This window comes from Haliotis rubra, unplaced genomic scaffold, assembly GCF_003918875.1.
Source record: "Haliotis rubra isolate DU_JTF1 unplaced genomic scaffold, ASM391887v1 Scf232, whole genome shotgun sequence".
Lineage (NCBI taxonomy): Eukaryota > Metazoa > Mollusca > Gastropoda > Lepetellida > Haliotidae > Haliotis > Haliotis rubra.
The window spans coordinates 484,930-510,714 of record NW_025766359.1 but is presented as its reverse complement, the minus strand read 5'-3'; the positions used below and the strand labels follow the sequence as shown (position 1 = coordinate 510,714).

At 40.4% G+C, this 25,785-nt stretch overlaps 1 long non-coding RNA gene across 1 annotated transcript; it reads right to left on the bottom strand.

The window, feature by feature from the left end:
- Positions 1–1,165: 1,165 nt before the first annotated feature.
- Positions 1,166–25,756, bottom strand: LOC124278157. The gene is made up of 4 exons (XR_006899005.1): positions 24,621–25,756; positions 18,876–18,881; positions 8,487–8,494; positions 1,166–1,176 (listed from the first exon to the last, which is right to left on the bottom strand). It is a non-coding gene; the product is annotated as an uncharacterized LOC124278157 (long non-coding RNA).
- Positions 25,757–25,785: the final 29 nt, after the last annotated feature.

Here is a 25,785-nt window from a genome sequence, read left to right as displayed (position 1 = left end):
TCTATGACCTTATACTTTTACATCCTGAATCCAGTTAACTTAAATCGTTGATAGAAGCTGCAGAATTATTCTCAACAGTATAAAGTTCCCAACCGGGCAACCTGGCGAGCGACTCTGGGAGATTATAAAATGTCAAAGAACAAATAAACTTTGGTTTTTTGTACTCTTTTAACTATTACATATGAAAGATTTGTGGATAGTCTTATGCGGAACACCAAATTCATTCTTAAAACACTTGTGGTTAATTAATACCGAGCGATTAAAAGTTGCCAAAAAGTCGCCTGCTTCACTCTCGCCCGCCAACGAAACCACAGACCGGTTACATAACTCTGTCGCCAGAGCACTGCAGTGACGTCATATGAGGAACGATTTTCAGTTAGTTGTATAGAAAGTGTGTAGCACGCTCATCATTTTGATGATTTCTCGACATCAACGACGACATGCCGAATCGTTGCTTTGTCGTCAATTGCTCCTAGGGGGTCGGGCGATGGTGTCGCCATGCACAGATTTCCACAGGACCCCGCAGTTCGTGCTAAATGGGTTATGCTTGTGAGAGCGAAGCGATCGTTGTGGAAGCCTGAAAAATCTTAGTTGTGTTCAGATCGCTTCACGGAAGTTAAAGAATCAAAACAACTCACTAGTTGAACATAGAGATTTTTCTGGGTTACATCTTCTTTTTATTCTCGAGTACAACGTTTCAGGGCTTGTTCTGGCCCCATCATCAGGTAAACTGAACAGTAACTGTTAACTCTGGCCGTGACGTCACAATGCTTATGACGTCACAATGCTATGACGACGCAATACATGTGGTGGTCAATAGATACAGATGACATGGCTAATAGAATACATGTTATTATGAATATATAAGATGTCATTTACTGCAAAATTAATGGATCAATTTAGAACTGTGCAGATATGTTATACTGTGGTGACATCTACATTGGTGAGACAGGCAGACCAGTAGCTACACGTGTGAAAGAACACAAAACTTCAGTGGACAAATCAGATCTGAAATCTGCAGTTTCTGAACACATTATGATTAATCCCGATCATGAAATTGACTGGGAAACTGAAGTCCTCTCAAAAAACATCAGTGACTGGCGTAAACGCAAGTTGATTGAGGCTATCTTCATCAAACGCAGAAAACCAGCAATAAACAGGGACCAGGGTGTCTACCTCCCAAATGCATGGTACATAAAACAATAAGACAATACCCTACCTCGTCACTGTTCCCATGTATAAAGCATAATTTCTATGTATACACTGCTATTACTTTACATTCTATACATTTATAAATACGTCTCTGTACATTTCTAATTCAATCAACTATTTTGTATAAGTATCTGCACAGTTCTAAATTGATCCATTAATTTTGCAGTAAATGACATCTTATATATTCATAATAACATGTATTCTATTAGCCATGTCATCTGTATCTATTGACAACCACATGTATTGCGTCGTAAGCATCAGCATTGTGACGTCAGTAACCTGATGATGGGACGTCAAACGTTGTACAGAATTAACAGTTACTGTTCTTCTAGTTTACTCACTAGATGATGGATGACCATAAAGATTTTCCAGAACAACTTGTAACCGATTTCTTCCTCGAAACGTTGTACTCGAGTAATAAAATATTGAAGATGACAACCTGCCAGAAAAATCTCTGTTATGTTCATCAAATATCATCTTCTAAAACTCGGCAATCAAATAGCATCCTCAACTCACTAGTTTTGAAAATAGTAAAATATGCATATCAAAACTACTTTCTACTCGATTGATTGAATCATAAAGGATTTTGCATGACACAACTTATAACATAACGATTTCTTCCACGGAAGCGAGGTGGGGGTCGAAGTCACAATACTGCGCGATACATTTCTTGCTACATTCACATGGTTAATGTCCACTCACCAGTATGTAGATACTTGTCAATGTAAGTCTTTACATTTGGGTCTTATAATCCTAATTAGTTTATTATCATACTTGTATGCATTTTGAAACTAAATAAAAAAGCAGACGATCTGTTGATACTTATAGTGAATTTATAACAGAACTGTAATATCTAGACATTTTATAGTTTGCCAATGTGAATCATAATTCCCACACACACTCTAGTGTATGTTGTCTGTCTCATTACACTTCAAGGCTAAAACAATGATTCTGTTGAATGCTACGACAAATGAATAAAAACAAAATGCAAATATTAAAATTAAAACAGATTAAAGTTATAGGAACAATGTCAGGCTATTACCTTGTTCGAGGAATGTATCCATCAATATCCACAAAAACGAGTGATATGCCATTCATCTGCAGCTGTTCCAAGTGATGTGTCTTTTAACAGTTTAATATAAGAAAAAGTTATAAATCTTTTCAGGTATTTCACATTGGTGTATAGTCTCATTGGTCACCCAAGATAGCACACCTGACAACTAATTGCATAATGTCCGCCTTTCTTTAAAAACAGTAATTTAGTTAGCCAATAATGGGCAATCAATCAATGTATTGCCGGTTAATCCTTTGAAAGAAGGACGTTGTTTTTACCGACACGACAGAGTGTATTCAGTATAGATTAGTAAATCTACATACATAAACACTACCTTTTGACAAATCCGCTGTGTAAGATAAAAGTAATTAATCAATCAGCGTGTTATCGGTTAATCCTTTAATCGATGTTTATAATGTTGAATATTTACTCCAGACACAAGAAATGCCAAATGGGAACCTTTGTCGGGTAATCTAAGTGGTGTTACCACTAATTATACCTGTTATAAATTCAATAACTGACCATCAAGTGAATGATGTGTAGGTTTATACCACCTAACACGGGTTACAACAAGGGAGTATTAATTGCTGTATTGCATGTGAAAACTTATGGGCCGACACTGTTTTGAGAATACAAACAGATTTTTACATGACATGATTAAATATCGAGGTAAAAAAACACAGAAATGGGATCAGTTTGGATCAGTCATTATACAAATAAGGCCCAACGACACCAAGCGATTTTGACAGAATCGTCTATGAAAACAAGTTGTAACTCGGAAACTAGGCAAAGCAGGAGACAAAATTAAATGACAGTAGATTGTGAGAACATATAGCTTTCATTTTCCACAACAGTTGTCACGATTTCAGGTTTATACAAACCTGTAAACAAGATAATTTACCCCCTGAAATGTAGATGAATTCTGCATCGGCCCTCATGTCTATTCCTGATATGACGTCACAGAGACGCCCCGCTCTGATTGGTTGAAATTTCGTTCGCGGGTGAGAATTGTGCACTGTTGTCAAAAAGGTCGATTTAAGTTAATTAAAGACCGAAGTAAGGAGTTTTAATAACGGGGTTTCATTTATAGCGATGCCAGTTAGTGATTTATGTATTTGTACCCCCCTAGAGTATACTAGTATGTGATCTTTAAGTCACTGCTCTTTGTGTCCCAACACACGGCGCTAATTGCTGCAGGGGTTTATCCTCACTGTGCAGGCAGCCTGCAGAGGATTAGGATTAGTGATTCATTGACCTTATGCGAAGAGAGCGAGGCACACTGAGACAACAATGCTTCAGATCCTACACGGTGCTAAGCAGGCCCCCGGTGCGGCAGAAAAATTCTACTCGGAAATGGTACGAAAACTCCAATGGAATTTGCCGATTGCATGTCACATTTAGTTGGACTTTAATGTAATTCAGTGCTATCATGAAAGGTTGTCCATGCAGTGCTATTCCCAATCCAGTGCTTATTTCTTCCATTGTTGACCTGTTACTCTGTTTAAAGTGTTTACTGTGTTAAAAGTAAAAGTTTGACTCAATTCTGTGCCACTGTTGAGTGTGTTACTGTGTTGAAGAATTAAAGTTTTATTTAACTTTGTATCACTATTGCCTGTATGTTCTTCTTCTGCCAGACAGAAAATACTGATACGGTCCCCCAGTAATCCCTTTGCTTGGTCGTTTAATACGCCTGAGTGCTTCATTAATTATGAACAATAGGTGCCTGCACAGTGAGGAGACCCCGATGCAGCGCCTTTGACGCTCTAGCCACGGCTGACCACACCAGAACGATTAACAAAGGAAATCAACCCGAACTGTAACATTTCTACCGCATTTATGATCGTCTGTTAATTAACTTTATCTTGGTTTGTTTTATCAAACTTGCGTAATGCGACCGACATTGCTTTTAACTCGTTTGTGAATAGTGTGAAAAATGAAATGCACAGTATACTGCCGACAAAAACCATACTCCTTGATTCCCATGCTAGAAACAAAAAGCGTCGCCGTGCTAAGGAATGGTGGACTCCACAACTGGAACTTTTATGGAACGACATGTGTGTTGCAGAAAGGCGATGGTGTGAGTGTAAGGGGATGGGTAGAGCGAATCTAAAACATGAGTATGTTCTAAAACGGGATCTGTTTGATAAAAAAGTTCAGAAAGCGAAGCGTGACTTCCAGACAGGCACCTTACGTGAGTTAGAGAGTTTGTGTGAAAGGGATACTTCAGAGTTTTGGAGGAAGATAGGTAAAGTGGGCGTGGGTTTTGAGAGGAAAAAGACTATCCCCATGGAAGTTAAGCTGTCTGGTGGCTCCGTAAGTTCAAATATAGACACTGTTTTAGGGACATGGAGAGATGCGTATGAGAATCTACTCAACACTAATTTTAGTTCTGACTGTACACGTGTGCCACGTGACACAAACAGTAACAGTAACAGAGAGCTCAATATACCTATATCGTTGGGGGAGGTCCAGCGGGCTTTATTGACAGCAAAGGGAGGTAAATCGCCGGGTATCGATGCTATTCCAGTCGAAGTGCTGAAAAACTCTAATTGTTTGTTATTTCTACATAGCCTTTTTAATGTATGCTTTATCGAGGGTGTTGTCCCTTCCATGTGGGGTAAAGGCGTTATCACGCCAATCCCAAAGACCTCCACAGATGACCCCAGGGACCCGCTCGCATACAGGGGTATAACGTTAGCCAGTGCCAGTTATAAGCTTTACTGTGGGGTACTGAACAACAGACTTAGTGAATACATGGAAAGCAATGGCCTTTTACATGATAATCAAAACGGGTTTAGAAAGGGCAGATCTACCATAGATCATATATATAGTGTTACATCTATTATAGAAACAAGAAAAAAGTATGAAAAATCCACGTTTGCTGCTTTTATAGATTTTAGAAAAGCATATGATTGTATTGATCGGAATATTTTATGGGGAAAACTCTCACAAAATGTTAGGGGTAGGATTTTTAATGCAATTATGTCAATCTATGATAACGTCAAATGTTGTATCCGTTTGAATGGTTTTAATACCCCATGGTTTGATGTTAATTGCGGTCTTAAACAAGAATGTTTACTTTCACCATTGTTATTCAATATGTATATTAATGATCTGTTGTTAGTTTTAGATAATATGAATATAGGTGTGAATGTTGATGGTTTAAGGGTAGGTGTTTTAGCATATGCTGATGATCTTGTTTTATTAGCGGAGAGTGAAACAGATCTTAATATTTTATTGGATTGTTTTAACACATGGTGTGATACGAACAAAATGTCTGTCAATGATAGTAAATCCAAAGTTATACATTTTAGGAATCAGTCCGTTGACAGAACCAGCTGTACATTTACTTGTGGAAATCTAAATCTTGAAGTTGTTGATTCTTATTGTTATTTGGGCCTGTTACTTAATGAACATCTAGATTATTCTAGAATGGCAAAGTCCGCGGCAAGTTCAGCCAGCAGAGCCCTAGGTTTGTTAATCTCCAAGTTTAAGCTCATTGGTGGTATGGAGTACCGAATTTTTACCAAACTTTATGATTCCATGGTGTGGTCTGTTTTAGATTATGGCGCATGTATATGGGGAACACAAAACATGTCATGTGTGAACGCTGTGCAAAACCGTGCAATGCGGTTCTATTTGGGTGTGAAAAAGTTTGCACCCAACGCAGCTGTGAGCGGTGACATGGGTTGGACTCCCCCTATCGTGCGCCAGTGGGGCAGTGTTGTCAGATTTTATAAACGTCTTTGTAACCTGGATCAATATCGACTAACGAGCAAAATCTTTCTTTGGGGTAACCACTCGGCTTTTAGAAGAAAAAGAAACCGTAATTTTAAAATTCATAAAAAGTTAGCCAATGTTGATCTTGAGCACTTTATTTCCCCCACTAATAGTTTTAACTCCAGGTTTATTGTACAAAGCGTTATACAGAAATTATTTGATACTTATAGACAGGAGTGGAAGGAATCGGTAGGGAATACCTGTGGTCCATCTGAACAGGGGGCAAATAAGCTACGTTTTTATGGTACTTTTAAGGATGTTTATACGCCGGAATTTTACGTAACTCATCCCATGCCCCGCCCATACAGAAGTGCATATGCTAAGTTCAGATGCGGCACTGCACCAAATAATATTGAGCTGGGTAGATATAACAATATTCCACTTAACGACAGAAAATGTTTTTATTGTAAACACTGTGTTGAAGACGAAGTTCATGTTTTAATTAATTGTCCGGTTTATAGTGATGAACGTTTTAGTCTTTTAAATACTTGTGATAGCCTATGTCAGAATTTTAGTAGTCTTACTGATATACAAAAAACTGCTTTTATCCTGTCCAATAGCAATATCTGTTTTAAAGCTGCCAAAACCTGCCATGTTATTTTAAGAAGGAGAAAAATCCGTCCTCGTGCTTTAACTATAATAGCTCAGGGCAAAAGTGTGTTTTATTACACTATACATGGTGGTAGAGCGAAGTGTATTTCTTTTCTAAGAAGCCAAATTTAATACTTTCTAAAGATAATTACGATTAATTTAGGCAGAAAACAAACGACGGTGTCGGTGACCTAAATTAAGAATCCTCGCACAGGGCTAACTGGCGCGCTGTTCTATTGATGTGTCTGCCCCTTAGTTAAGACGAACGTTACCAGAAAAAAACAAATGATAACAGTTTGATGACGGTTTACTTTCGGATTAAATATCTTCTCTGAATTATTTTAATTACATCTGTCATTAACGTAAACCATATGGGGCAATATGAACGTTGCATTTCTACTACCAGCGTAAGTTTAAATCAGTACATCCAGAGGAAGTTAAGTAGTCAAGCGACATTCCACAATTGCATTGTGGGAATGTAAACATTACGAACGTTACCGTGTCGCTGAAAACTTGTGAGTCGAAATGACACATTTTAACCGTCGTAAAACATAAACGTAATGTTTCCACCAGTGATGTTAGCTGCGTGAAGCAACAGCAAACCAAGAAACTGGATGCAACGGTGTAGTTTACTGTAGGAGGCCGTACGAGGCGATGACAACTGACATGCATCGTGACGTCGCTTACATTGTGACGTAATGTAAAATGGTTCGATTACGAGGGGGCACACTAGAATGGCGCAGTGACGGGATAACGTCATTCAATTGTTACGTCATCAAAAAACTATACCTTTATTGTCTGATAATGTATTTTTTTTCGATGGTTCTAACCGCTAGGCATCTTAGAAATAACTTTTAATTATTGTTATTCATAATACATATACATGCAATTTTTAAAGAATTTTAGTCTCTCATAATTCCGTATGGAATGGCCCTTATGTAAATATATGTTTAATTAGTTTGTATATATGTATAACAGGGGTGAGACTTGAATAAATAATCTGTCTGTCTGTCTGTCTGTTATACGGGTATATTTGTTTTTGAAGGTAAGACACAAGGTTGCCTTGTCATTTGGTTAAATTTGCTTTACAGCCTTCTAACTGTGCTGCTATACTTCAATTAAATCATCTTACTTTAATCTAAAATACTGTTCGAATTTACCATTCGGTCGCTTAATGTTAATTTTGTATGGCTAAAAATGTATGTTAAATAAGGTTACGAATAACCGAGAATCCAAGTAAAACACGTCATCAGTTTCATAGGCCTTCATTAGAGAACCAGTAAAATATATCTGTTAAAATTAGAAGTCCTTTTAGTAAAGGTTACAATCAGTACTTGTACAGCGTGTATGACGTTTACGTTATGAATTCAACATGTTTATATTATTTTTATCTATGCCTCGGTCTTGTCATATTGTTTGTAATTTCAATCGAATAGTTTGCATTAATATTATAATTTTTTGTCTGGAATTATTAATCTGAATTACCAGTTAATTGAATGTGTGTTCTTTTCCTTCATGTATATTTAATAAACTCCTGCTTTGCCTTTGTTTTTGAACGCGTGGCGATCCCGAAGCTCATTCCCCTAAACTAGCTATTATTATAATGGGTATTCAATATTCAATACTATTTATATAGTGCTATAGTCCACCCCATCTACATGCATGCTCAAAGCGCTGTGTTTTTCCCTCGATCATTAGATGTCAATTTCAACGGCACATATTTTTCGACCTCAACTCCCTGGGGATCATACAACTCGTGTAGCCACTAGGCGCACGAAGTTAATGTGGCTTTTCCCATCTTTACGAGGTACCCATTCACAGCTAGTTTTAGGCAGAAAACAGTCCCCACCATCAAGACTATTTCAATTCGATGGTGGATGCCTAATAGTGCGGGGAGCCATCATTGCACATCCAGTGGTCACTGACTTCAATTAGACAGTGGTTGAAGATACCTGTCCTCACATCCGGTCATTCCTTCAGATGCATGGATGCCGCATTACCTTTCAGCAGGACAATCTCTTATATTATCCATAAGGCTGCAGACTTGATTGGACAACACCCCCTCTTGATCTGTTCTTTTGCTTGATCTGTCGCCAATCGAAAATATGTGTGGTGAAATAGAACAGATGAGACAGGGCTTGGTCCTGGGCCCACTTGCACTAAGGGATCTTAGCGCTATGGCCATCTGGTATTGGATATGCGATCATCACAGTGCTAAGATCGCCATGTGGGCCCACATCTTGCACTAAGGGATCTTAGCGCTATGACCATCTGGTATTGGATATGCGATCATCACAGTGCTAAGATCGCCATGTGGGCCCACATCTTGCACTTAGGGATCTTAGCGCTATGACCATCTGGTATTGGATATGCGATCATCACAGTGCTAAGATCGCCATGTGGGCCCACATCTTGCACTTAGGGATCTTAGCGATATGACCATCTGGTATTGGATATGCGATCATCACAGTGCTAAGATCCCCATGTGGGCCCACATCTTGCACTAAGGGATCTTAGCGCTATGACCATCTGGTATTGGATATGCGATCATCACAGTGCTAAGATCGCCATGTGGGCCCACACCTTGCACTAAGGGATCTTAGCGCTATGACCATCTGGTATTGGATATGCGGTCATCACAGTGCTAAGATCGCCATGTGGGCCCACACCTTGCACTAAGGGATCTTAGCGCTATGACCATCTGGTATTGGATATGCGGTCATCAGTGCTAAGATCGCCATGTGGGCCCACATCTTGCACTAAGGGATCTTAGCGCTATGACCATCTGGTATTGGATATGCGATCATCACAGTGCTAAGATCCCCATGTGGGCCCACATATTGCACTAAGGGATCTTAGCGCTATGACCATCTGGTATTGGATATGCGATCATCACAGTGCTAAGATCCCCATGTGGGCCGAAATCTGGAATGACACCAAACAAGCCCTCCTATTGTGTAGTCGGAGAGGCACCTTTGTCAAGATTGTTTCACCCAATACTGACGTGTGAGCTGCAAATTGATTGCCTGATGTCAGAAACCATATACCGGTATATGGATAATAAGGGTAGGATAGGACATTTCAAAGTAAGGCTACCATGTCAATCATTCAATTACTCCACGTGGCATATTGCATACGAGTCTCGACAGCCAAGTTCAGCCAACGTGGTCACTGGTCTATGACTTTGACACACACATCTCCGTATCATGTCCCAGATGTGTTCATTTGAGAGAAAGTGTCGGGTCATCACTGGCTTCGGCCTTCTATGGGTTGTGATGCTGGAGGTGAACACTCAACATTGACGTGTCCTGCGGGCGGTGAGTACAGGCGTTGTCCTTAAAGACAAATCGTCGCCCTACGTACATGCCTTGCAAACGGGGCCAGAAATGGTGTCAGTATACTGCTTCGATAGATAGTACTGTCTTTAAACAATATAAAGTTGGGTTATATAATGCCATCCCACACAATCTGTTACAAGGTCTCAGGTTGACATTTGATTTGTGTTCATTACGACGTACAAGTCATGACCCTCCTTATCAAGGAGGTACAAACAGAAACGGGACTCATCTGAAACATGTCACAGTATAGATGTTGTGTTGAGGCAATATGACGGGTTGTAAGCACACACAATATAGACGTCCTCTAAAGAGCTGTATGTAGACGTGTTTAATGCTGTGACATCGTACTCCAGTACACAAAGTCCGCAGTCTAGACTACAAGTTGTCCGACTTCCATTTTTTGTGGAAGCCGCGGTGGCTGAGCGGTCTAGGCGTCTGACTTTGTGTGCTGGCGATTAGGTGCCTGACTCTGAGGGTGTGGGTTCGAATCCCGGATAGGACTCAACCCAAAAAGTACTAGAATCTGTACTTTATTAAGAAAGTGTAATCCCAAATATAACGTATGTTACATCATCCGTTAAGTCCACTGTTGCCTAACCTGGTCATGCGGGTGAAAATTTCATAGACTGTGAAGCGTCGTGTGTTCATATACAAACAGAAACCATGTTAATCAAAACTGTAACGATGATAAACGGCACAATCAGAGTTCAAGAATTAATACTCCATGGAGAATAATCGACCTGTTTCGAAAGTGTCAAAATCATTAATGGCACCCTGAATGTTAATGTGTGTGTGGTACCACCAAACTATGAAATGTGTTTTGTTGGTTCATGCACAAAATGTTTGTCGTCACCGTTTATCTTACCGTCACCGTTTATCTTACCGTCAACGTTTATCTTACCGTCAACGTTATAATTCTTGGTACTTGTTCTAATACAGTTTCCCGGTTCCTATATTTGGGAAGAGTATAATGGTTAGACATGTATGTACTGTCAACATGGCGCGTGTTTAAGTGCAGTATATCCCACTATACACATCAGCCCACGTGGGAAGAAGTAAATAGTGTTCCCAGCTCACAGCGTAATACCAGTGTTACCTGCGGAGGGCACCACAGCTTGTCACCTGGCATTAACGTACGCTTTGCCGATCGTGGAGGTGAAATAGAACAGGAAGTAGTTTCCCTGTGCTGACCCCGTTTATGGTGGTGAAGGATATATTAATAACGCCCTGTCGTCATTTGAGTGATGCCGTGGCGCTCTGTGACAACCTGCCCTATTATATGACAACATGAGACATCGCTTCGTGAATAATTTTCTGTCTTCCTATGTGTTTATACCTCGCTAATATGGCAGTCAACTCAAGTGGACAAATACATACATGGGATAAACACAAAGTAGATGATGTGCTGATGTCACAGATGTGCTCAGTTTAATACAATCTATAGTATAATTAGCAGCGGTCACGTTTGACCTTATGATCTGAGCACCGCCAGTCCCTGACAAGAGTCTTTGAGCGGTCATTACAACACCATTGTATTACATCACGTTAACAAACTGACTATATGTGTTTCAGATACAGAGATGAAGTGTGTCGTCATTTGGAGCTTACTCTCGCTCCTCAAGGTGAGTATTTACGCTACAGAACAGGTAACATGATTATCTGCCAGGAAAACACTAACATATCCCACAAACGAGAAGAATCAAGTTACACACGCATATGACAACACTTATCGCATAGTGAATACAATACCAATCTTATCAACCAGCCGATGAGTATGCTACTTAGGTCAACTAGCAGGAACTACATTTAGTAAACCCCGTAATTCTCCATACAATGTCGATCTGTGTAAGTTCAGCTAGGGATTTTCCGATGATTGGAGGTTTCTGTAAATTATGTTATCACACTGGCACCACAAAAAGATGTTAAGTTTGGATAAACAGGCCCTGCGTGTTGTCTTCGGAATGGCATACTGTCGTGTTTCCGTATCGGGGACAGTAAATAGGAGCAATATAACGAACGAAGTATGTTCGCCTAAAAACGGAAACATCCAATGGTGTGTCTTTCTCAAAATAGACTGCCTCCGTGGTGTAGTGGTTAGATCGTCCGCCCGGAGAGCGGAAGGTCGCGGGTTCGATCCTCGGCCGCGTCATACCAAAAGACGTTAAAATATGGTACTTGTTGGTCCCTGCCTGGCGCTCGGCATTAATGGGTACAACAAGGACTGGTCGGCTCGGAATCACTATAATGTGTCTGAGTGGGGTATTCCTGCTTCACCGCGGCATGGTATCTCAGTTGGCTAGCACTATTAAACCAGCTTCAGTCTGGGCTAGTACAAGCAGCCGCACATACACATACACATGCATGCACGTCGTCATATGAGCGAAATATTCTCAAGCACGACGTTAAACCCAATTTCACCTCACCTCACCTCTTTCTCAAAATAATACGAATTCCAAAGATATTCAACTAATTCTCTCCATTGTCCTCAATCTACGATATCACATGCCGATCACTTTTGGCATATAGATTTAATTTCTACAGTATGCAACTTTACTCAAACATCAGTTTTCAAATTCATCTTTTACGTCTGCACACTCATTTTGTCACTTCTGAAACCCAACATGAATGTTCGTATAGAATAATAGTTAATATTGTCAACTAAAGACTGTGTGTCATACATTACCATACAACATGTTGTTGAATGTACTTCAGATTCAAGGGGGCGAGCTGATCTCGCAAAATAAAACATCAAATACATTGGTCATCTCAGCAAATGGCACAACTGAAGCAGACACTATGTTTTCTTCTGAGGAACCTCATCATAACCACTCAAAGGGAAATAACTCCGACCATGAACCTCCCACCACTACAGCCGTGATCCCAGATAATTACATCGATCGTGTATATATTTACTGGCATTACCTAGGAGGAGTGATCTGTACTGCAATCTCCTTTGTAGGATTTGGGGGAAATATCGTAACAGTGATAGTTCTATCAAGTCCAGATATGAAAAGCTCTACAAGTATCTTCCTGATACTTCTGGCCATGTTTGACAGTTGCTTGCTGGTGTCAAATCTCATCTTCACTGGTTTAAAATGGCTTCTGTTTTACACAGTATATTATTCTTCATACCTCAACTACTTCATGATGCCTGCACTCCCTGTAATGTACGCCATATCCAGCATCGCCCATACAGGTTCCATCTACATCGTCGTTGCAGTCAACGTCGAACGCTACATCGCCGTTTGTCATCCTCTCAAGGCAGCATTGTTCTGCACCATCTCCCGAGCCAAGAAAACGTGCATGGTTGTCGTGGTGATATGCATCTTATACAATATTCCCCGCTATTTTGAAACATATCTCAAATGGGACTGGGTACCCGAGTTCAACCAAACCATGTTAGTAGTGGACAATTCTGACATGGCCTACGCCTATTGGTACCTGACAGTCTACCTGGTCTACATCAACGTCATCGTCAAATTTGTCATCCCTGGTGCCCTACTGGTCGTCCTAAACACGATCATGGTCCGCAAGCTCTACCGTACAAAGCCCAACCTTCAGAAGCAGGAGCGGAAAGGAAGTGAGAAGGAGCGTTTCACAGCAATGGTTCTTGCCGTGGTGGTTGTGTTCCTGGTGTCACTGGCGGCCGCCTGTCTGGAGCTCATCATGTATGAAGTGAACTCGGCCATTACTCTGGAAGAGTGTTCAGAGATCTGTGGCTATGTCAGCGGGGTCAGTCAGATAGCAGTTGTCATCAATTCGTCCGTCAATTTTATACTCTTCTGTTTCTTCGGACGAAAGTTCCGTGGGGTGTTCGTCAAAAGGTTTCTGTCCTGCTGTAGACGGTGATCATCATAGGTGTGTTTTCATCCAGGAATCCAACAATCTTATTTCGCCAGATCGGCCATCGTATTATCCATCTCTAACAGCCACACCTCTTCCTGTAATATAACTCAAATACTGTTGAATGTGATATCAAAAGTTGAAAGTTACATCAAACTCACTAACTATCTCTTAATTAAATGCCAATTCAAGAAATTGATTGACAAACGTATAAAAAGTCCATATTTATAACGTGTAATAATAAAATCCCAAGGCCCCGACACCTCAATCTATTATAGCTGCCTGCAGTGTCTCAGTTGAAAATGTAAGCCACGATAGGTTTCTGTTAACGAGGTGTGTGTCTATTCAAGTATATGGTATGTCAACGTTACCCTGCTCATATATATGTCAGCAACAAAATGGCCGTTTTGGAAGGTCTTCGATAAGCAAGAATGGCACTGCACGTAATTTTCAGCATATTTCGATATTACTCAATTCGTTTATAATGTTAGCATTGTTCATTTCACACTATGGTTGGCCTATTATGTAGTCGATGAACGTAGAAATATATATATTACCTTCTCAAAATGAATTGACATTCATCCTTGATACGAGTTACTTCCCTGAAGCACACCTGTGAGGCCGTCCATATGTAATGTTGTGTTACAGAATGTACATGTATTTGATTGAAAAAAATTGAGTTGTAAGTGCTAACTCACCATTTAATATCCCATATCGCACATTGTGATTGTTCATCGTAAGTCACAAATCCTGTAAAATCTGTCACGTGTTTGGTCCGACTTGACCGGGGCTGTCATAATCAACTATAACATCGCAACTGTATTGTCAGATGTGTTTCCAGTGTCAAAGATCGTGGTATTAAAAATTGTATTGTCAGACGTGTTTCCAGTGTCAAAGATCATGGAATTAACGACTCAAAGTGAAGCCAGGGTCGTTGTCTGCCAAGCACTTCTGGCATATTTCATATTGTACGAAACCCAAATGCTTAAAACACAGATTTGTTTTAATAATACGATTTGTGACACTGTAAAGTAGTATTTACTATTATGTACATGTATATAGTTTTGATGATATATTTGTGGCGTATATAAATTTATTTTGTACTGTACAATTATTTTAGAGGATACACGGGGATATATAAAAACCGTGATTATATTGACAATGTAATTCTGCCACCTTGCCTTGTATGAACATGTTATGTATATAAGATGTTTAAACAAGGCAAGGCTGGAGAATGTACATTGACCATATAATCACGAAGCCAGTTAGATAGGATTAATGTACAAAGATAACAATGTTAGGATGAAGCCAACGAGAGTAACGGTATAACAATGTAAGACGACGTTTCAGCACAATGGTGTTCACACTGGGAAGGTGAAGACAACGAGAGTAACGGTATAACAATGTAAGACGACGTTACAGCACAATGGTGTTCACACTGGGAAGGTGAAGACAACGAGAGTAACGGTATAACAATGAAAGACGACCTTACAGCACAATGGTGTTCACACTGGGAAGGTGAAGCCAACGAGAGTAACGGTATAACAATGTAAGACGACGTTACAGCACAATGGTGTTCACACTGGGAAGGTGAAGACAACGAGAGTAACGGTATAACAATGAAAGACGACCTTACAGCACAATGGTGTTCACACTGGGAAGGTGAAGACAACGAGAGTAACGGTATAACAATGTAAGACGACGTTGATGATTATAGCATAATGGAGTTCACACTGGGAAGGTGAAGACAACGAGAGTAACGGTATAACAATGTAAGACGGCGTTACAGCACAATGGTGTTCACACTGGGAAGGTGAAGACAACGAGAGTAACGGTATAACAATGTAAGACGACGTTACAGCACAATGGTGTTCACACTGGGAAGGTGAAGACAACGAGAGTAACGGTATAACAATGTAAGACGACGTTACAGCACAATGGTGTTCACACTGGGAAGGTGAAGACAACGAGAGTAACGGTATAACAATGTAAGACGACGTTACAGCACAATGGTGTTCACACTGGGAAGGTGAAGACAACGAGAGTAACGGTATAACAATGTAAGACGACGTTACAGCACAATGGTGTTCACACTGGGAAGGTGAAGACAACGAGAGTAACGGTATAACAATGTAAGACGACGTTACAGCACAATGGTGTTCACACTGGGAAGGTGAAGACAACGAGAGTAACGGTATAACAATGTAAGACGACGTTACAGCACAATGGAGTTCACACTGGGAAGGTGAAGACAACGCGAGTAACGGTATAACAATGTAAGACGACGTTACAGCACAATGGTGTTCACACTGGGAAGGTGAATACAACGAGAGTAACGGTATAACAATGTAAGACGACGTTACAGCACAATGGTGTTCACACTGGGAAGGTGAAGACAACGAGAGTAACGGTATAACAATGAAAGACGACGTTACAGCACAATGGTGTTCACACTGGGAAGGTGAAGACAACGAGAGTAACGGTATAACAATGAAAGACGACGTTACAGCACAATGGTGTTCACACTGGGAAGGTGAAGCCAACGAGAGTAACGGTATAACAATGTAAGACGACGTTACAGCACAATAGTGTTCACACTGGGAAGGTGAAGACAACGAGAGTAACGGTATAACAATGTAAGACGACGTTGATGTTTATAGCACAATGGAGTTCACACTGGGAAAGTAGAGTCTCGGTTAATGGCTGACATCTTTCTTTGGATTTCGATGCTTTTCTTGAGTTTCCTCTTTTTCCAGTGGTTGATGTTGGTATGTAGAATCTTGGTTTGCTGCCAGGAAGTATGGTGGTCGGGATTTTAGATGAGCAGTTCCGAAAGGGCAGATTTCGTGTGAGACTTTTCTACACAGGAGGCTGGTGGCTCTGGGTCGTGATGTGTATTTGTGTCCACCGTTGCATGGTATGTCATACACACCGTCTAGGGTTTGGGGCGGACTGGGTGGGACCTCTTCCGTTGGCATGTCACATATATTTTAGTGTTTGAAGTCAAAGTGAGGTCTATTTTGGCTGTTCTGGTGAGCTGTTGATCTGGTGACTAGTAGGACCTTGGTATGGGATGCTGACGAGGATGGATGATAGAACTGGTTTGGACTTGGGAACGGGATCTGTGCTGGGTGGCAAGGGGTTTCCTATGGTTTTGTCCGCGAGATGTTTAGGGTAGCCGTTGAGGGCGACGAAAATATCACATTATACACACTATCACATGCATACATCATTATTCATAGCCCTACAAGGTGAGATACAACGTAAGCAAGTGGAGTCTTGACGCCATCTTGCAACAGTCTCTTCTCGCGGTCTAGCTGTTCTTCAAGCTGGCGATACTTCTTCCTCTTAGGTCTCGCACAACCACCACCCTGTGAATTGTGTTCACCAGCTCAGCTCAGTGGTAAAGTGAACTGTGTTTACCAGCTCAGGGGTAACTAAAAAGTGCACCACCTGTTGTTTTAAGAGATTAGCACGGTCCAGTAGCCTGGAACCTTTAAACAATACCTGCTAGCAAACTGGGGACACCCCGCTTGTTTGATCTGATGGTGGTGGTTTGACAGGCAAGCGGATGTACTGGTCCGTGTGGGTTGGTTTGCGGTAGACGGCAGTGTGGATGTTGTCTTGACTGTTGTCGAGTTGTTCATCGAGGAAGGGTAATTGGTGGCGGTTTTCTGTTTCCATTGTGAATTTCATTCTGTGGTCTTGTAGGCGGAGGTGGTCAAGTATGGCTTCGAGGTCCTCGTCTTTGTTGAAAGGGGTTATATACCTTGCTGTGCCAGCATAGGGCTGTTATCCTTGTACATTTTCATACACTCCCCCAAAATCCCCACTCTTGGTTTTGTCATTACACTATATTGTTATCTTTGTACATACTTCTTATTCATAGGTATACTGTACATTCTCCCACCTTACCTTGTGTAAACATGTTTTATCTATATATATTCACAATGTGCACTGACTCAGCATTCACCTGATGAAGGAGCAAGAATTAGCTCTGAAGCTTCACACATAGTACCCACTGAGGGATTCGAACCCGGGCCCTCAGCATGACGAGAGAGTGTTTTGACGAATATGCTACACAACCGCCCCGTTAATATACAGGTGAGCAGTGCCGTGATATATTGAGAGCGCGACATTAAACAAGAATAATGTTTACCCCTGTGGCATCTATTGATATATTAGGCCGTATACTGCGTATATACCTCTACCTCCGTGTACACAGTTCGAGCGGGGCAAATGTACAGCTCAGGACAGTGCTCACAAACAATTATTTGTACAATGTGCACCCACATGAGCAGAACATTATTTGGTGCATTATTCGTAGTTTCAGGTAAAAGAGCTCATGAATTGGTGGGAAAGGGACATAATGATTTACAATTTCTGTATTTCCTATTATGTGCTTCCTTAAAATGACAATAAACATTTACATGTTTCGTAAAATATTCCGGAAATAGGAATTATCTGTTCACTCTTTTTCTACTTGTCATTCACTACAAATAAATGTAATAACTCAAGTGAATATTAGCGTGATCACTATTATAGAACAAGGAACAATATTACACTTCACGCATTAAACGATTATGACTTTTAAAGAAGGAAGTATGCGGCCTTGATTGTGTGTACATTCTGCGACAACTGATGTTCGTTGTAAAGCATGATAGCTGTAAGCAAATCGTGGCTGCAGTAAATACTGGTGAGTTGGTGCAATCTGCCTAAAAGTTTCGACGGAAATAATGTAAGTTAATTTCGAATAATTTCAGTGGAAAATATAAAAACCTTCAGTCAAACCATACAATTGATACCTCTGGTAAGCAGCTAGTGTAATAACAGGACGACTGTGAACGTTTTTCTTCTTCTGTGCTCACGACAATAAGTCTTAAGCGTTGTGAAAAATTAACAGAAGTAATCATCTGGGCGTATAATAATCCCCGACACCAGCTCTCTCTACACAGCTGCATACTTTGGGGAGAGGGTGTGCACTGTACACGGGTCGGCATTGCAACCAAACCAACTGCCAATATTTTCTTCAAAGGGTTGCATGAAAGACTTGCCACTGTCGTCTGCTCGGCAGTTGTCCTCCCTCTGGAGAACTTCGCGGTCCTCTTCTGCCTCCAGGATGTGCTCTGAATGTATTCTTAGCAGCCTTTGCCTCCGGGGGTCTTCTTGGTCCCCCTTTCTGACCCCATGGCGTCCTCTACACGGCGTCTCCTGCTGACGATGGCGTTCTGAACCCTAAAGTGAATTTAAAGAATATTTCACATCATTCATAGTTCCTACACAGATTATAATGCGAAAACCATATGCTGGGTTGTGTAAAACAAGTTGTGACCTGAACATCGAACTGAAATATACCAATACTTTACCAACATGTGGTCCCAGTCGGCCATACACTGCCGACAGTTTTAGAGTGTGTACATTAAGTTTATGCCTCATATTGTCGGAAAACCTGTATGCTATCTTTTTGTTTCATAATGCCTGTTTTGAGACATGAAGTCAAATTGAAATTCACAACACTTTTTTTATATATTTTGGCCGCAATAGTCCCGTACAGAAGACAATATCCCTTTAAAGTGTCCCAGGATGCGGTTAGTTTGATGTATAACAATTGTGTAGGTGTTCGGAGTGGGAAAGACATAACTGAGCTCATAGATATATTTAATGCTCATCTTAAACATAAGACCTAAACCACCATAGAAACCAAGGAGGGAAGGATGTACTCAGGACACTATTGTATGTCATGTACACAGTGGTCGAGCCGCAGCATGTACGTCGTCCTAGCACTACACACCTCTGACCACAGATGACGTGGTTCGCCTGTATGTTACCAGTGGAAGCGGGTATCCATACGTGTGACAACCGTCACCTTGCCGTTCGTATTCTTAACTCACAGTGGAAGAATGATTACAAAACGAAACATCCCGAGCTTTTGGCGACCAGGCATCCCTACGGACAGGTAATCCATAATGCCATATCTTTTCAGTATGTTATTCCATGCACCATCCAATATCACTATTAGAAATAATCTGAAGACAAAAATCAAATTCCCCTGTACGACGTGGTGTTCTGATGAGGTAATGGTGTAAACATCTGGTACACACAGGCCTGTGCTGGAAAACGTGTATACCATACCACTCCAATACCATTCAACTGGTATGAAGAACATAAATCGAGGGAAGGTAATGTTATCTAGGCTCTGATAAAGGATAAAGGAGGTCGACGGTAATTCATGATATGATGTAATTAGCCTGAGACAAAGTACTAATTTTGATTGCTATCGTAATGATGAGACGTGCTGTTGACGGTGTCCCAATAATTTCTAATTTGATCTAATGTATGCTCTGTTATATCCTTCGTCAATTCTGTCAGTCAAGACCTCGCATACCCATCAAGTATCGATGAATCCAACAGATTCGTTATACTTAATGAATAAATAAACATTATATAAGTACGGTACAATCCTAAACATAGCCATTGCGTTTCTGTTTGTTTGCTGATGAAAACGTGCGACTGAATTTCTCTCCCAGCTATGCGATAGCGATCTACAAAACATCGACTCTGGACCAGACAATCGAGTGATTAACACCATGAGCAAGGATCTAAGGAACTGGGATACGATGACGCATGTGTAAACCAAGTTAGCAAGCCTGACCTGCCGTTCCCGTTAGTCGCCTCTTACAACAAGCTGGGTTGCTAAAAACCAATTTCAAGCCCGGATCTTCAGGGTCAGCTCAGTTATACTCCGCCTGCAGTCACACAAAACGACCACCCTTGCATCTCTAGCTCTCCCGCCATGTTTGTCCCGCGACAACGCTACTGCATGCCCGAACAGTCCTTTTACGGTGGTGACGTTACCGTTGTGTGCGGTGCACCCAAGTCAGAAAGAACTCTCCTTTAAATGGCTTGTAGCTGTGGTGGAAACAAGCTTGTTTATACAAAACTTACATCTGAATGCTTCTTATTGCTAAACTGTATACTGGAAAACCACACACTGAACTCCTAATATAATGTGAATTGTCATACACAAACTTCCCATTCTACTTGTTTTTGAACATATTTAAACTATATTCCTGCTTTTAACTTAGTAATGCAAGCAATAAGGTGGAACAGCTCGTTACTTTTCAAAATACGAAGCCGGTTATAACAAAGATTTGAATTTTATCTCCACACTAAAAAAAAAAGGTTAGCCTTCATTCAGCACCGCGGGAAAGTAATCAAGTTTCCCCCTTGTCTTGTGTATTAAATATAGCTCTGCCCAGGTCAGTTACAATATTAGTTTCAGAGGAAATTAATCTATACTTTATTACACTACACTGGAGGTACAACAAACTTTATTTCTAAACACTTTCTTAACTGATAAAGTACATATAAGCCCAGAGAGTTTCGATAGACCCGACGACTAGTCCTTTATATCAATTAATCACCATCTAATCTAATCTAATCAGCCACTATTTCACCTCTGCACGTCCTAATTTACAAAGCTCACTGAAACCAACTTTGTGTGAATCCAATCCAAATATCTCTCCGTCTGTATAGATCCCGTTTGAAGATCCAGGATTGATTCTCATCAACCTACTCTTGAGACGAGAAACTGGAAAGTACCGTCAGGCTCACCGACTTGACCGCACATCGTCCCAATGACGTAGATCTATGCTGATGCCATCTTGGGATTGGCTGGCTATTTGAGCACAGCGTTTAGAGACACCCAAAACATAGAGATCACCATTAACGTAGCGCGTTGTTCACCGCCGTGTGTTGAAAGGTAGTCTGCATATTTTAGTCTTACCTACGAGCAAACCGCCGAATATATTTATCTTAAAAGTTTAAAAGTGACAGTCACATGTATCTGTTTCGCATGGCTGCGTCTCTGTCGGGGAAAGGTCAGACACTTTCTTAACCAAGAGATATAAATAGATGAAAGTGAAATCCACGTGACAGTTCCTTGTGACAAGGTGACACGTTTTTCACTCTGGAATTATTAACATAATTCTTCAACCGTCAACCTGACAGGTATGTTGGCGTATGTAACCTATGTTAGATCGTGTGTGTCAACTTCCGTCTTAATTCACTGTCACTTTAACAACCGTGCATGACCACAGAACTACACATGTCTGCATAAAGGAGTCATGTTGGAATTCTACAATTATTATACAAACTGATAACTTGTAGGAGGTGGATTTCTCAGTGTTTTCATCTCACTGAAGGTAAAATGGTGATGTTGAGCCACGGACATTGTGGATATATTACTGTTGACAAACTCCTTTGTTTGGACAATGAGTGAGTGAGTGAGTTTAGTTTTACGCCGAACTCAGCAATATTCCAGCTATATGGCGGCAGTCTGTAAATAATCGAGCCTGGACCAGACAATCCAGTGATCAACAGCATGAGCATCGACCTGCGCAATTGGGAACCGATGACATGTGTCAACCAAGTCAGCGAGCCTGTCCACCCGATCCCGTTAGTTGTCTATTACGACAAGCATGGGTTACTGAAGATCAATATTCTAACCCAGACCTTCACGGGTCTAGTTTGGATCACAGGCCCTCGTGTCTGTTTTTGTTTTTGAGATGACCCCTGACTCGAAATGCTTCACAGTACAATACGTTATGATGTATTATACTGTGAAGCATTTCGAGTCGGAGGTCATCTCAATTTTTTGTATAGAACTTATAAAATCATTAATCCTCGCAAAGACACGAGGGCCTGTGTGAGAGACACCAGAAATGGGCTTCACACATTGTACCCATGTTACTGAGGTGGAGGTCAATGGGATACAACTCGGTGCTAAAAGAGAAATGGCATCTGGCATCAATGGACATACACTAATGATCTGGCCAGAATATGATGTTATCATTAGCAACATACATGTACATGCCAAGATTCACCTTCTTCAATCCAGCAAGTCCAGATATGTTTACATTGAGAGAACTTACTAACTTCACAGAACATTGAAGTCAAAATGACTGAGCAGCGGCCATATGTAGTCTGATCAATATGACTGAAGCCTAGGGAACGTTATGTTGATACCTAAAGGCAAGTGTCAGTGTCCAGGTATACTTCTCTCCCACGTTTGTTCCAGTCTGTTATTTACATAATTGTGATTCTTGGTCAAAAGATGCACTTCTTAACACAGATCAGGATTCCAAATCCATGTATATAAGTAGTGTATCTAAAGACAAAGAAGGTTATCCAAGGTATAATATATCCCTGTTCAACTATGTTTGTGGTAATTATTTACAATATGATGACTATATCTGAAAACATATGCTTGATATTTTACAGACACCTTCCTATGTTGACAAAATAATCTTCAGGTTGCCTCACTGACGGTGTTCAGACCAAGATGTGAAAAATTAGGACTATTTTTATGGACATACAACTTCTTTATTCTATATAGGTGATGTTTCGACATAGATTCTAATATCGTTGTCAAGCAAGTCATAAAGAAGTTACACCACTTGCTTGACAACGACATTAGAATCTATGTCGAAACGTCGCCTATATAGAATAAAGAAGTTGTATATCCATAAAAATAGCCCTCATTCTTCATCTACCCAACTTCTAGAATGCCAATCAAAGAAGTCAAGATGTGAAACGTGAGATTAAGAATACACAATTTGATATTTGACTTTCCTTCATCATCTGCTGAGCAGCTCATGAAAACATTACAAAATGTAGGCAACTCTAATACACATGCATGTTATTCGACAAGAACAGTTGACTATCCTCAACCCATCTCAACAACTGCACTTTCAACTACATGTATTTTATCAACAATAACACATGGCTTATCAAAATAGTTTATTAGTGTACAAACATTCTATAAAAATATTAAATATAAAATCTGCATAAAACACTCAAGACATAAGAACAAGAAATAGATGTATATTTATGCCCACATATATAGTAAAACGTGTTAAAAAGATGTACATCTCACCATTAGGAATTGCATGCTTCTGGTTGAAAATATGTCTGCCTGTACGGGGCAAAGATAACACAAGAAATACCAAACATTAGTTTAGACAAGAAATAGAAACAACTGGTGATGAAAATGAGCAAGAGATTTGAAAATGCTTGAAATAGATAATTATGTTTCAGACTGCTGAACAAAATTGAAATTGTCCACCATTAATAATACATTGTTGAACAGTGACCTTTTAGGCAAATAGTTTTGACTAATAAATCTGGTTTTCCAGACTATATAAGTGTTGGTCCCTAATACTGATCCTGTGACAGTGGACCACACTGCCAACAATTCCACTTTGGTCTACGAAAGGCAACGAGATGTGAGGTACCATGTGAGGTCGGTCAGTTTAGATAAATGCCAGCAAAGTGACTGTTGACATGTTTTACATCTAGTATACTTCAAGGTATACCATACTTCTCACAGATCTACCTGCTAAACCATGTGTAGAGAGGAAGCACCTTCCAACTGGGAAAGTGAGTGAGTGAGTATGGTTTTACGCCGCTTTTAACAATATTCCAGCAATATCACGTCCGGGGACACCAGAAATTTGGCTTCACACATAATACCCATGTGGGGAATCGAACCTGGGTCTTCGGTGTGACGAGCGAACACTTTAACCACTAGGCTACCCCGCCGCCTCTCCAACTGGGAACCCATGGATGTTATTGGCCATGTCGCTACAGTCAGACTATAACACAGGTGCTTCAGTATAATGTACAGTTCACAGTGTCAGTATAGAACAGACACCTGCCCATCTTCTCTGAATGAGTGAGTTACATGGACAAAGGTAAAATAGATCATGTAGAAAACATTCACATTCAGTTTCTTTCATTACAAGGGTGGCTACTATGACGTGTCATCCTGGTCGTAGGGCAATTCGGAAATGGTCTTCGGTCAATTATAATCCACAATACCACGAGATACATGTAACTTTTGGTTCAATTTGTTTTTAAAATGGTGTTTGGTACTTTTCAAGATCTGGAATCAACAAAAGGCAATACTTCACCAAATAACTGACTTGTACAGCAAGTGACATACAGCAATAATCAACAGTTTGAGAGTTCAAAAGAACAGTGCTCTTACTTTTAATCAAGTACAATTTGTCATAATGAAAACATAAAAAAATAAAACAAATCCATAAATCCAAAAATCCCAGCCAATCAAATTTCCCCATTTGACGACTCATCCAGTAAGGCTCATCCAGTAAGAGTGAAAAGTTTTGGAGTTCTAGTGGAAACGTTCCTAAATTTCAGGGGAAGTCCAACTTGTCATCATGATAACACCCGCTATAAACTGTGACATGGATCAACCTAGTAACAAACCTAAGACCTAATTCTAAAAATGATATTTTATGTTTATTCAATGTCATTGCAAAATAGATTTTGTTTAAGTAACGGCCACTGGTCACGCTCCCATAACACAGGGAATCCAACACAGGAGAAAGGCCTCTCAGTCTGTGATGGTTAAAAAACAAACATATATTTTGGAGTAAAATATGATGCTTTCAAATTAGCTGAAGTATAACATAAGTAAAACCAAACCATCAGAGGCAGTACAATAAGACAAGCCTCCTGGCACAATAGGGAACAAGAAACCTTCAAGAAAGTTGAGATGCATGTGACTTTGTGTGAGCTGTTGGTACACAATGGCCTCAGTAGTATTTTAACTCTGTGTATGCACTCGATGTCTTGTGTCCTGTTGTTCTAGGACTGTACCAATCATTTTGACAAGGTAATGTACAAGTATGTGTTTGTTGTTGTACAGTATATAAACCAAATGAATAAGCACAGCAACTTCACGTCAGAAATGGCTAAAATACAACAGGAAACACACAGCATGAAACGACAAATAACGGTAACAATGTTTTTCTGGCAACTTCCAGCAACAACCAAACATACCCATGTACAAAACCATGCACTGATGACAACATGGCACAGGGACAGGCTGCTGACAAACAGGCAACAAACTTAGTCAAGATTACGCTGTTGTTTAAAGCCACA